Here is a 14,276-nt window from a genome sequence, read left to right on the forward strand (position 1 = left end):
TGCAAAGATGTGGGCCAATAATAACTCTTACACACTGAATGGTGGGAAGAGCCTGTGGCTGATGCGAGCAGCTTCCACACTCAGCCAATCTGGGGCAGTGAAGATGGGTGGCTGTTTTTACCAAGCCTGTGTTACTTTGTCTTAGGGTTTTTAGGGCCCTTTCTCATGAGATGGGACTGGACCGAGACTCTGCTCAAAGTCCTGGGAGTGCTGCCTGCGGAGTCTGTGTTTTAAGGCTGGATTAGCTTAGTTTGCAGTTTATGATATGTACCAATAAGCAATTTAGTTATGGTTAAGCACTAATTCAGAGCTGAGTAAACTTTGTTCAAATATGATACGTGTTTAGTCGTGTACTTAAAAGTCAGCTAGGTTACAGAAATACTGATCTATAGGAAGGGAGTATCAAAATGCTTCTGAGGGCAATTTCTCTGTACTTTTCCAGTTTTCTGTGACATGACATTTCCTCAGACCAGCAGAAAGGAGAACATAACAAATGAGGTAAGCCTGTGAAATGTTGAGGCCAGCTCTAACTTCTTGCTGTTTCATTTATCTCTTCATGACTGCCTGGTCCCCATACAGGAGAAAGAGGGGTCGAGAACTTGGACTATCTTATTCTTGGGTTTAACACTGATTCCTTCTTTCTTCCAAAACATGAGAGAACCAATGACTGCCTTGGCCTCAAAAAAGCCCTCTGTAATCTTTCAAGCCACCAGAAAGAGTTAACTTCAGCCCAACAATCTGGATGACTTTCTGGTTCTTCATTCAAGGAGAAATAGTGTGTTTTTTTTTTTCTTTCTCTTTTAAATTTAATTGCAGCCAAGGTCAAGAAGTCATCTGGGATTCCCAGCTGCATTATACTTTCTTCATTTTGTGGGTCCAAGTTAGGCAATGAATGTGACTTCAATTTGCGTGTGTGGTGCAAATGGATTCTTGTCTGACTTCGTCACACTTTCATCAGACATGAACAAGGCCTTGGCGTCTTCTGACCTGTTACATTCTTGATTACCTTTCCTTTGATGCTTGCCGCCGTGTTAGCCAGCCAAGAGCTCCCCTTCCCGGGAACCTCAGCACTGGGAGCCTTGTGCCAAAATCACAAGGTGCTCCTTCCGTCACACAAGGCTTTTGTTTCGACATTTCTTGAGCGAACCCGCCCATCAAGTCTGATTCTGTGGGAGAACATATTTGTAAGACAAAGCAATGCTGCGGCCTACCAGGAGGCCTGTGACTCGCACAGTGAATTATTCACTCTGGGCCTTGCAGGACACGCCAGGTCACCCATGTTCACAGCGGGAGCAAGGCATTATTCATTACCAGGCTTAGGTTTGCTGTCTTCAGAGATTCCCCCTCCCTCCCTTCATTGCCCCTTCAGGTTTTAACAAGACATCACATTCTTTTAAACTTCCCCTGGGCAGCAGAGGTCTCCCCCAACCCCCCCTTCCTTTTTCCACACGCAGAAGGTACAATAATAGACAGAAAGCTGGAGCAGTTGTAAATTGCAGCAGTTAATGTCAAATTGATGGAACAGTGATCAAATGAAGTTCATAACCAACCACACAATGCAACCTGAGGGTGGAATGCTGTTTCAAACATTTCTAATGACAGGGTTATAAAATCATAAAAATGGAGACCTTTTTTCCCCCTCCGGCAATAAAAAGAATTATGTGGGTGATGAAAACTGTTAATGAGGATGAGACTGGACACTGATTTTGGAGAGAGCTCTCATGATTTGGGACGGCTATGCCACAGTCAGAACTTCAGCACTGGGACATCCTCCAAGTCTCTCTGCTTCTCCAACTCTCTACTTCCGGGTCTTCTAACCTTGACTGTAGGGATGACAGGGAAAGTTTGCTTGTCTACCAAAGCGAGGGTGGAGATCGCTGAGCTGTCTGCTTCGGTCCAACAGACCGCGTGGTCCATTCACAAAGCAGAATGAGGGGCAGTGTCGCACAATTAACAGCGAAACATTTAAAAACTTACTGCACTAGACGCGACGCAGCTGACTTCCAGCTGTCTATTCAGCTGCAGACAGCAGAAGGAAAAGTGATTAGACGCAGGGAAACATTACAGTAAAAAGAGCCAGAGAATAATATTTAACACATCCCATTGTTACTTTCACACAGAAGGGAAGAACAGAGCCATTCACGTTTAGCTCAGTATATTTCTCCCCTCCAATGGATGTAAATGGTATCAGTGTCCCAGAGAATAACCTTTTCAGAAAGATTTGGTTGCAGGGAAAGGAAGAAATTGCAACTTGGTGGCAAGAGAAATGGAATGAAGGGCAGAGGCCACTTAAATAACAATTAGGGTCTCCTGCTGCTGCTGGAGGAGTCTCTTTCTACAGGGCTGACAGGGGATGCACATGCTGCTGGTCGTGTGTGTCATTAGCATTTCAGGCACAAGAGTGAATCGACAACTTGTTTTCAAGTAGGTCCACTCCTGTCGTTAGTGGTGTTTCTTACAACTGCTGAAACTGAGGTTTGTGAAATAGCCATTTCAGTTAGGACTGGAAATATCCAAGGAAGGTACTGAACCCATAAAATATGAAAATTCACATAAACCTGTAGAGATAACATGTATGAAAAGTCTACAAAACACTCCAATGAGTGACTTAGGTTTACAGGACTTGTCTACAGAGCACAGAAAATCCATGCAATTGGATAATTCTGACAAACAGCTTTGGTTTGCCCTTAACCACCTTCACAATTGAGGGCCTAGTTGAGCCATTTTTGATGGAATATGGGGTGGCTCCCTTTGATTGTGTGGACCCGGGCATGTAATGTGTTCTATTTCAATTCCTGTAATTGAAAGGCATATGTGTCGGCTAAATATTACAAAGCAGGATGTGGCTCCTGGAGGGTGCACTAATTGACCTGCTAAGAACCAGCATCAACACGCTCTCCAGTTGTGGTCTGGAGGCTGAATTAAAATAAATACGCACTCTCGTGTCCTATTTAGACTTGTGTGATTAAAAAAACTCATATACAAAGCTGATGAGACCCGCGTTAAGTTGCAAGTTAATGCTTGCTGGCTTCTTGCAGTCAACTCACCGGCACCACTCAGTAAACAAGAATTCAAGCACAGTGGGTGCTCTACCTCTGCTGCCAGAAAGGGAGGCATTGAGAGAGGCTCAGCCGCAGGGCTGTGGCAGGAGTGCCAGTCTTGGGGCCAGACACTTGGCTTGGTTCCATTCTCCTCTTCCTTCAACCCCTGGTCGCTTATGGAGGTCACACCAGAGTTTTCTCAGACATCAAATGGGGGAGACAATGTGGACCTCATAGACAGTTGCGAGGTCCTCACCATCAAGTCACTGGCACTGAGAAGATTGATGTTTGCCAGCCATTTACTGAACAGATCATAGCGGGGATTGGTGTTGGGCAAGGACAGGGGGAGAATACAACCAAGGACATCCCTCCCCCTTGGGATGCTGTCTAGTTCCAAATAACAGGTCTTCGGGCAACAGGAAAGCAGTTGTATCTGACTCAAGGGCTGCTGGGCCCTGCTTGGAAACAGAATATCTTTAATGAGGTTTTTAATGACAGTTCCCTTCCAATTTAGGGGAAGTCTGCATTGAGAGAAATTTGATGCCTCAGGCCTTGGGAAGCAGAATTAGCATATATCTTTTAATCTTAAGGAAAATAAGTAGTTTTAGTTTATAACCTCCTGGTGTATCTTGTCTAGGGTTGCTGATGCACTCTGTTTAGGTAATCACATGAAATGGGGAAATCAAATCAGTTCTGGCTGATTCAAAATGTCCTGGCTGAGAAGCAGAGGAGATGTCAGTAGAGATTTCGGGCTCATGGAAAAGCGCTTAGGTGGGGCTTCATCTGTTTCCTTCATTCTAAGCAGAGAGGTCCTTTGTGGGTCATAAGACAAGAAGCAAGAGGTTTAGAGAGCCCCTCAAGAACGAGGGGGCCAAAAACTGGATATGAAGAGCAAAACACTTCAACAAGCTCAGCCTGAGGAGCGAAGGTTAAATGACCCCAGGGATGAACCAGCCAGTTCTGAAGCAACTTCCTTGGTTTGGAGCCAGAGGGCCAGATGCCCAGTGCCTGTGAACACACAGGATTTAAGGCAGACTGCTGCCCTTGAGAACCTTCTGTGCTTTTTAGCTCAGTATTGGAGGAGTTTTATTTCATAAATCGTGTATTTTGAGAGGCAAACCTGTGACCTGCTGGATCCTGGACATAGAACCCATGCTATGGAAAAAGGGACTTGACCCAGTAATAAAATGCTTTGAGATTAGTCCCATCAAAAAGATAAAAATCTGAAATTGTAAGCATTGTAAGGGTTTTAATTTTATTTAATCATAGACACGTTTCCTGTTATAACTTTTTAAAGATGTTCTACATTTGAAAAGAATTAGGACAATCCTGTATCTTTGATCAACTCAACATCTCTTTAGGGGAAAAGATTTAACACTCTAGTTTTTAAACAGAAATATAAATATGCATCAGCTAACAGTTTTCCAAATTAGGCAGCATAAACTTTATAATTTCATGACATCCAAATGAATAGGAGGCCTGTTTTATGCTTAGAAGTGATTGTCTTTGAACTAAACACACTTGAGCGAGGGATTTTTGTGTGTCATTATTTTTGACACAACTTGTCATTAGTTTTAACTTTGACCGGGTTGTAATGAAAAATTTGGTTGTGCAAGTTTACCCATTGTTTACCTACACTCAGACTTAATTATTGCTTCCCAGGTCAATCATCACCATTTTAAGTGGAAAGAAATGGCCTTAACCCATGGGATGATTCCCACAGAGTTTATTATATGTAGTTATACCATGAGGTCAGATGCACAGAAAGAGTGGGCAGAATACTCTGGGAGTAGGGATGGGGGTGGACATGATGCAGCTACTTGGGGGGAAGGTGGAAGGAAGTGCAAGACTCTCTCACAGAAATCCTTCAGGGAGATGTATAGGGGCAGATCCGTAGTCATCCTACAGAGTCTCAGAAAAGTCTTTTCTCCATGTCTCCATTGTAAGGAATTTTGAAATTTCTGCTGTTTAAAAATTCCTTACAGTGGGAGGCACTATTGACATTATGGGAAGGTATTTTTTGTTGTGTGGACTTTCCTGAGTATAGCAAAATGTTTAATATCTCTGACTCTCTCCTTTCAGTTGCGCTGGCTACAACAATGTCTCCAAAATGTTCAAGAATTACTAAACATACTAACCAGGCTAGTAGAGAGCCTTGCATAACCCAGACAGAAAGTCCATAGAGATTTTCTCGGGGAAAGAGAAGAGAGGGAAACTTCAGAACATGTGGTAGATCATGTCAGGTGGAATGGGTACTAACAAGAGCACCAGCTGGGCACCTGGGTGTCTCAGTCAGTAGGGCATCCAACTCTGAGTTTCGGCTCAGCTCATGATCTCACAGTTTGTGGGTGTGTGTCCTTTGTCCGGCTCGATGCTGACAGCATGAATGCCTGCTTGGGATTCTCTCTCTCCCTCTCTTTCTGCCCCTCCCCTGCGTGCGTGTGCTCTCTCTCTCTCTCAAAATAAATAAATAAACTTAAAGAAAATGAAAATAAAAAGAGCACCAGCAACTAATTTTGCCTGCTAGAACATGTCCAAGTTGCCTTGCTAGGTAGGGAGGGGAGGAGAACATAACATTTACCAAGTTATGTGCCAGTATTTTGTAATAATTATTTAAATTAATTATCATTACTCTGTGAATGAGGTGTAATTATACAATTTTTGCATAAAGAACTTGAATCAGAAAGAGCTGATGGTGACAAAGCTGAGGTGGGAATCTCAGACCACTCAAACCCTATCTGTTTTTAAAGAGTTGGGACTCCCCTGCATTCCAAGTTCAGTGTTTTTCTTGTCATCCTGGCTGTCCAACATTGTGTGAGCAGATAAGAAAGGCAGTGGTTCTGTTACTGTAACTTGGACCAGTGACCTCTACCATGAATCTGGTAGAACATTGGCCACACAGGTATATTGCATACCTCTCTCTCCAATGCCAACCAGAGGTATATTTGCTTAGCGTTTGCAGTGACAATTATTGCATAGTTCCTGACAACATTAGGTTATACTCTATACCAAGGTGACCATAATTTCCTTCTCTGGGGCTAATGACACTGAACTCTCAAGTGATTGTTGATATTAATGATACTACTGATTGTCTGGAGCTTGTGTCTAGGGGAATGTGGCAGAGACTGGCTAGGTGTTTGCCAAACCTGTTTTCTTTTCCACCAGGACACACAGCTAGACAACATTTTCCTGCCTCCCTTGAAGTTAGGTGTGACCATAAACTGAACTTTGGCCAATGGAATGTGACTAGAAGCATTTGTATTACTTCTAGGCCTGACCCATAAAATCTTCCCTTGGGATCCTCTACTCTCCTTCTTCTCTGTCTTCTGGTTGGATGCTGGTATTAAGATGACCTTGAAAACCATGTGTTGAACACGGTAGATCCTTCATCACCCTGGGTCCCTGTGAAGTAAACTCCCTTTTATAGCCTCTTCCACTATTGACTGGATTTTATACATTGGGTTAAGTCCATTAGTGTGCCTTCTCTGGCTTGTCCTGGTTGGCAAGAGCTGATGCTAAGTCTTAGGGAATTTTGTAAGCTAACTGACATCAAGTTGATAGCTTGAAGTTATTATAATTGGAGCTTTTACAATACAGAAACGGCAAGTGCTACAAACCAGGGCTCTTTTTAGACAGTCATTTTACTAGCACACCACTGGTTAAGCTGCTAAGCTTTATTTGTATATTTGTATTATCATAATATACATACTGCTCAAAGTGATGTTCTGCCTTAACAAAGCCTAAAAGATGTGAGACTGGCTTAGCAGTTGGATGGAAGTTGGCAAGAGTTGGACAGCAAGGAAATGGATATCAGAGACTGGAAAAGCAGTGACTCATCATGTGGTGGCAAAACATTTGGTAAAACCATTATCTGTGATAACCTGGAAAGCAGACCAAGTGCCCCAACACAGACTCACCTCCTGGGGAATTGGCTGAAAAAACAAACAAACAAACAAAACAACAAATGGTAGATAGTGCCTACTGTTTATTACTGGCTGTGATTAAAAAGTATTAGAAAATAAGAGATGAACTCAGGATGTGTTTATAAATATAAATAAAAATTGAGTTGAAAAATATGGAAACTTGTAAAATTGGAAAAGTTTACCATTTTAGGACCCCAAATATCAGGAAATAAGACAGGAAAAGCTTTTGTATGCCAAAGGCTCTATTCAAAAGTGAATTTGGATTCAAGTTGGTGTATTTATTTAAGATCTTAAAATTTTTATTGTCACAAACATTCTTAAGTTGTGAAGGGTCTGAATGCAGAAGTTTCCTTTTGAATCAACTGGGAAGCAAAATTACCCATCTTGGCTAGCTCCCCCCAGAGCACTATTGGTCAAGTTACATTTGCTGCATAATAAACTACCCTGAAACCTAGTGGCTTGAAACAACAGTAGTCATTTATTCTGCTCATGAATCTGTTATTTGGGCAGAGCTGGTCTCTGCTCCATGCAGTGCCAGCTTGACTGAAGGCAGAAAGATCTGTTTCCAAGATGACTCACATGCCTGGCAAGTAGGCATGTGTTGGCTGGGAGCTTAGCTGGGACTTAGGGTGGGGGGCTTTGCTCTCCTACACATGCCCTTCCCCATGTGGTTTGGGCTTCCTCACAGAATGGTGTCTGTATTCTGAGAGCAAGTGTCAAAGAAGAGAGCCAGCTGGAGGTTATATTGCCTTTTATAAACTAACTTGGAAACACACAGCATTACTTCACCTGTGCTCTGTTCAAAGTAGTCACAAAAGCCTGCCGAGCTTCAAGGGGGGAGAACACAGATTTTACTTTTTGATAGAGGATGGCAAGGTTCTAGAAGAACATGTGGGGCAAGAAATATTGTTGTGGCTATTTGCTACACTTATTCTGCTGGGGAGTGAGAGAATTTCAGCCAAGGTCATTTAAGAACCCATCTTTATTACATGATCAAGACGAATCTGGTATGTCATAGTGCTAAATTTCCTTCTAGTTTAAGACAGCCTAAAACTTACTATCCAGTAACAACCAGAACACAACCTACAGGAAAGGAAGTTCAGAAGGGGTGCTGAGTGATATTCAGAGAGGAAAAAAGGAGTTCCTTTTGGATACAACAGAGATGAGAATTCACGGGCATCCATTTACACACCAAACATTTGTCAAATGCCTTCTGTGTAAACACTGTTCACATCACTGAGAAGATAAAAGTGAATGATTTATTTCTGCTTCCAAGGAGACTAAAGGCGGTGGATGAGGGTAAGATTGGAGGTGGATAAAAGGACATCTATATGTTTACAAGCTACTACTATAGACCCAATGGTAGAGATGGGAACAGTGCTTGAGAAGTACTGAGAATGACAGAATGTCTCATGCTACTTGGGAGAGTTGTGAAAGGTGGAGACATTTGCCCTGAATCTCCACTTAAGAAAGATCAAGAGTCAAGTTCCTAGCAGAGGCAGAGCCACAGACTCAACCTTCCTGACTCAGACTCAGTGCCCTTTCCATGACACCACACAACTTTTTATGTGGAATTACGTTGTGGATTGAGTGTGCTGAGCATTCAGCAGTTAGAATTTCTTGTGCTGTTGTGTTCTTCTCTAAACCCCAAAGAGATGTGGGTCAAGGTCTTGATTAGAAATGTTAACAATGGACAGGGAGAACATGAAAACAGCCCATCCTCAGATGAAGCAGAAATCTCACTGGATTGGAGAGTTTCAGTGTCTAGCTGACTAAATTGACACAGAGAAGCCAACAAGATACCATAGAGATTTGTTTCCATCTTTTTGCTCTCCTTTCCCTTAACAATATGCTGAGAGAAACAGTAATAGCCATCATAATGCTAATAGGTGGACAAGAAAAAGTAAAGGACATAGATGAGCTGCCAGTTCAGAAGTTAGGAATTACCTAAAACAATGACATGTATTTTTCATAACTTAAATATTAGTGATTGAAAACAATTGACCCTGAATATTTAATGCAGCTTCCTGCCCACCCCCCCCCCCGCCCCGCCCACATCTCTTATAAGTTTTGTATATTTGGTCCAGGATCCTTAGTCTGACTAAGGTAGAGAGCAGTGGTTACTTAACTACACTCTGGCAAAAAACCTAGGGTATTTCTGCTTACCTTACAGATATTTAAAACCATTTTTTTTAAAATTTTTTTTTCAACGTTTTTTATTTATTTTTGGGACAGAGAGAGACAGAGCATGAACGGGGGAGGGGCAGAGAGAGAGGGAGACACAGAATCGGAAACAGGCTCCAGGCTCTGAGCCATCAGCCCAGAGCCCGACGCGGGGCTCGAACTCCCGGACTGCGAGATCGTGACCTGGCTGAAGTCGGACGCTTAACCGACTGCGCCACCCAGGCGCCCCTTTAAAACCATTTTTAATTGGACACTTGGGTGGCTAGGTTGGTTGAGTGTCCGACTTCAGCTCAGGTCATGATCTTGTGGTTCGTGGGTTCCAGCCCCATGCTGGGCTCTGTGCTAACAGCCCAGAGCCTACAGCCTGCAGATTCTGGGTTTTCCTCTCTCTCTGCCCCTCCCCCATGCATACTCTGTCTGTCTCTCTCTCTCTCTCAAATAAACATTAAAAGAAAATTTAAAAAATTTTCCATTAAAAAATTTTTAATGGAAAATTTTTAAATTAAACTTATTTTAATTTAAAAAGTGGCATGCTATTCGTAAACTGAACTTAAGAGAAATAAAGTGAATTCAAGGAAAAAAGAGAGATACTGCTAAATCCAAAATGGGCTTGGAAACACTGAAAACATTTGCAATCCTTGGCATAGGTATGGGTGGGAGATGAGAAGCATTTAAAAGTTATGGACTCATTGTGACATTTCTTGCATCTGGAAACCTTACTTAGCTTAAACTTCTACTTCCCCAAGCATTGCCTTAAAGCAGTCTTCTGATGAACTGTGTTCTGATCTTACACCACCTCACCATTGTACTCAGAGCCAGTGGAACTTGTTCTCACTTGATGTGCCTTCCTAAGCCTGGGACAGCTCATGGAGATCAGAGCAGCAGCTCTCTCAATAATCTTTATGCTATAAATAATGTGACTTTGTAAAAAAAAAAAAAAAAAAGGCAGTTGTTGGCTAAGTATGAAAAAATGCTAATTTTAACAGAAAAGGCTATTTTCAAATACATTTCACAGTTTATACCGAGTGAGAAATGCTTAATTCTCACCATGTGAACTTCCAGATTGCTTATGTTGAGTGGTGCAGATGTAGCTGTCTTGAGAACCTTTGAAGCCAAAATTCAGCTTTTACCTCAAATGTCTTACTTTTATAATAATGGATATGAGAAGCAGTGATCTGCCTTACCATCATGAATACGTTTTCCATTTCTACTGAACCCATGTGTTGAATGGCATCGCATATATAACATCATGCCTGTTTGATTCTAAAAGTCTGCACCACAGTTTGTGCATAAAAAGGCTTAGGTGTATCTGGCAGCTATTAGCTCACAAGGGCTATTGGATTATGAGTCAGATGCAGAAGGTATTTAGTGGTCTAGTGGATTTGAATTCTATACTACGTATTATACAGATATGTTTGTGCTATTATAATATTCCACAAAATCCTGAAACACTCAATAGAGACATTAATTGATCGATTCAATGACTCCTTTTTGCTTTTAGGACAAAGTCTCAAGTTTTCACCACTGTAGTCTAGGCCCTGCACGGTCCTTCCAGACTCATTGCACCTCATTCTTCCCTCTCTGTGAAGCAACCATCCTGGACCTAACTCCTTGAATGTCACCTGTTCTGTCCTGCCCCAGGGTCTTTGCACTTGCTATTTCCTCTACCTGGAGACTTCCCTCCCTCTTGGTCCCCTAGTTCACTGTTATCCATCCTCTAGATTTCAGCTCAAATCCCACTTTTCCTGGGAAGCTGTCTCTTACACATCATTGCACACCCTATTCACACTGCATAACTCTCCTTCTTAGTGCTTACCACAGTGTATAATTATTCACTTACTTGTGGGATTATTTGATGGTGTCTGTCTCCATGAGACTCCATGGGGGGACTGCATGAGAATGGAGATAACATTTCTTTTTGCTTATCATTATATTCTCAGTGTCTAGGATGGTGCCTGGATTATGGAAAATGCTCCACAAATATTTGTTGAATAGAAATATTGCATAAAGCACTGAGCAGAGCATGTGATAGGCAGTAGACTCTAAGTAAAGAGCCTTATCTTGTTTTTTTTAAAACTCCAATAAGTCTAAAATTATTGTTCCTCTTAATATTTTTACTCTATACTTTATGATTACTTTGGTTTTACTTCACTTCTAATGACTTCCTAGATGAACCTGGAAGGTCCCTTCCTCTGTGATTCAATTTTCTCAAGAATACTTTGACAGCAGCAGCTTCATTAATCAGTCCTCAGAAGCATGAGTACCGACTTGATGGTGAGGCAGGAATATATTTTGGAAGAAATAATTCTTGTACTGAGTAAGTCAATGGACATTCGTATTGGGCCCTTGACTCTTCCTTCTATGCTGTGTTTGTAAAGGGGTCCCCATCTTCTATTTATTCTAGTTTCAATGTCTTTGAGAGTGAGGGGATAGGGCAGTAATGTCTGTTTTATTTTCTCTATGCTGGGCCATTTTAAATGTCGTATTTTGTTTTTATTACTCACACTAACCATTTGAGATAGGTATTTTGATACCCATTTAATAGACAAGGAAATCAAGGTCTGGAGAGGTTAAGAAATTTGCTGGAGGTGTGTAACCTAGATAGTAAATGAGCAGGGGAGGGGCAGAGACAGAGAGGGAGACACAGAATCCAAATCAGGCTCCAGGCTCTGAGCTGTCAGCACAGAGCTCGATGTGGGGCTCAAACTCATGGACCATGAGATCATGACCCGAGTTGAGCCAAAGTTGGATGCCCAACCGACTGAGCCACCCAGGCACCCCAAGATAGCTGGTATTTTTAAATTTTTTTTTTAATTTCAGAGAAACAGAGCACAAGGTGGTGGAGAGGGGTAGAGGGAGAGAGAGAAAGAGAGAGAGAGAGAGAGAGAGAGAGAGAGAGAGAGAGAGAGAATCCCAAGCAGGCTCCATGCTCAGTGTGGAACTGAAGAGGGCTAGATCTCACTATCCTGGGATCATGACATAAGCCAAAAAATCAAGAATCAGACAGTCAACTCGACTGAGCCACCCAAATGCCCAGATAACTGGTATTTTTACAAAGTGGGACCGGCAGGGCCAAGGGCTCAATGACAAGAGAAGCAAGCACTTCCTAGTCTTACCTCTACCAGTAAAACCAAGGAATTGAACTAAAAGATCCCGTGATTTCTTTTTTCTTTTTTTCTTTTTAAGTTTTATTTTAATTCCAGTTAGTTAACACACAGTGTTATATTAGTTTCAAGTGTATAATATAGTAATTCAGGGGCACCTGGGTGACTCAGTGATTAAGCGTCCGATTCTTGATTTTGGCTCAGGTCATGATCTCATGGTTGTGAAATCAAGCCCCATGTTGGGCTCCATGCTGAGCATAGAGTCTGCTTGGGATTCTCTCTCCCCCTCTTTCTCTGCCTCTTCCCCTGCTTGCATGCACACACTCTCTTTCAAAATAAATAAACAAAAAAAATATAGTAATTCAACATCCATACATCATACATCACCCTGTGCTCTCATGAAAAATGCACTCCTTAATCCTCATCACCTATTTAACCCATCCCCCCACCTGCCTCCCCTCTGGTAACCATCAGTTTGTTCTCCATAGTTAAGAGTCTGTTTCTTGCTTTTTGTCTATTTGTTTCCCTTCGCTTGTTTTGTTTCTTAAATTCCACACGAGTGAGATGGTGTGGTCTTTGTCTTTCTCTGACTGATTTATTTCTCTTAGCATTATACTCTCTGGCTCCATCCATGTTACAAATGGCAAGATTTTATTTTTTTATGACTGAATAATATTCCATTATATTATACACATCTTCTTTATCCATTCATCAATTAATAGGCACTTGGACTGTTTCCATATCTTGGCTATTGCAAATAGTGTTGCGACAAACACAGGGGTGCATGTATCTGTCTGAATTAGCGTTCTTGTATTCTTTGGGTAAATACCTAGTACTGCAACTACTACATTATAAGGTAGTTTTATTTTTAACTTTCTGAGGAACCTCCATACTGTTTTCCAGAGTGGCTGCACCAACTTGCATTCCCAATAGTGCATGAAGGTTCCCTTTCTCCACATTTTCACCAACACCTGTTGTTTCCTGTGTTCTTGATTTTAGCCATTCTGACAGGTGTGAAGTGATACTGTAGTTTTGATTTGTATTTCCCTGATGATAAGTGATGATGAGCATCTTTTCATGTGTCTGTTGCCCATATGGATGTCTTCTTTGGAGAAATGTCTTCTGCGCATTTTTTAATTGGATTATTTGTTCTTTGGGTGTCGAGTTGTACCAGTTCTTGATATATTTTGGACACTAGCCGTTTATCAGATATGTAATTTCCAAGTATCTTCTCTCATTCCGTAGGCAGCCTTTTCATTCTGTTGATTGTTTCCTTCATTCTGCAGAAGCTTTTTATTTTGGTATAGTCCCAACAGTGAAATCTAACATCCATGAGTTGGTACATTTTAAGATATGTTTTCTGATCATGTGTGAGAACATGAGTTTGAATTTCCTCTCTAACACATCCAAGCTTTAGGAACTTCCTTAGCTATAAAATAGGGATAGAAATACCTGTTTTACCAACCTTCCAAAATTAGTCTGTGGATCAACCAAAATAATGCAGCCTGTATATCACTCTATGAATGAAAGACACTTTTCTTACATTTATGTCCAATTTAATCCTGATCCATCTGAAGGCAGAAGTTTCAGGTCATGGGCACTAGGCTATGCCTTTCACAAGGCGGTGAAAGTGGAATAATTTAACACATTGTTCTTTGGGGAAATGTTTCAGAATTTTCATGGTGGACAGCTGGTGTCATTCAGGGAACTAAGTATAGAGAATTGTCATCACCTACAAATATAATCAAGGGACCTTTAATGTTGGAAGTTGTGTAACAGTTTTCATCTGGATGTTTTTCCCAGCACAGATTTTTAAATGAATGAAGTTTAAAATGAAGGCTTATTAAAATATTTTATTCATATATATAGAAAATATCTCTTCAAAGCCCTTACCCCAGAAAAATGACTGGGCAAGGAAGATTACTTGAGTGGATGATGGATCAGGAGCCTTGACATTGACACCTGCCTGCTGGCTGTGGTTCTCCCAGAAAAGAGGAGGTTGGCATAAATACTATCCAAGCTCT

The 14,276-nt window shown here is 41.6% G+C and overlaps 1 long non-coding RNA gene across 1 annotated transcript in view; it reads left to right on the top strand.

The window, feature by feature from the left end:
* Positions 1-241: 241 nt before the first annotated feature.
* Positions 242-14,276, top strand: part of LOC111561478 — a 29,053-nt gene continuing 15,018 nt past the window's right edge. The window contains exon 1 of the long non-coding RNA XR_002744122.2: positions 242-498. This is a non-coding gene — a long non-coding RNA (uncharacterized LOC111561478). The remainder of the gene's footprint in view (positions 499-14,276) is intronic.

The sequence above is a fragment of the Felis catus genome, chromosome B4, assembly GCF_018350175.1.
Source record: "Felis catus isolate Fca126 chromosome B4, F.catus_Fca126_mat1.0, whole genome shotgun sequence".
NCBI classification, from domain to species: Eukaryota; Metazoa; Chordata; class Mammalia; order Carnivora; family Felidae; genus Felis; species Felis catus.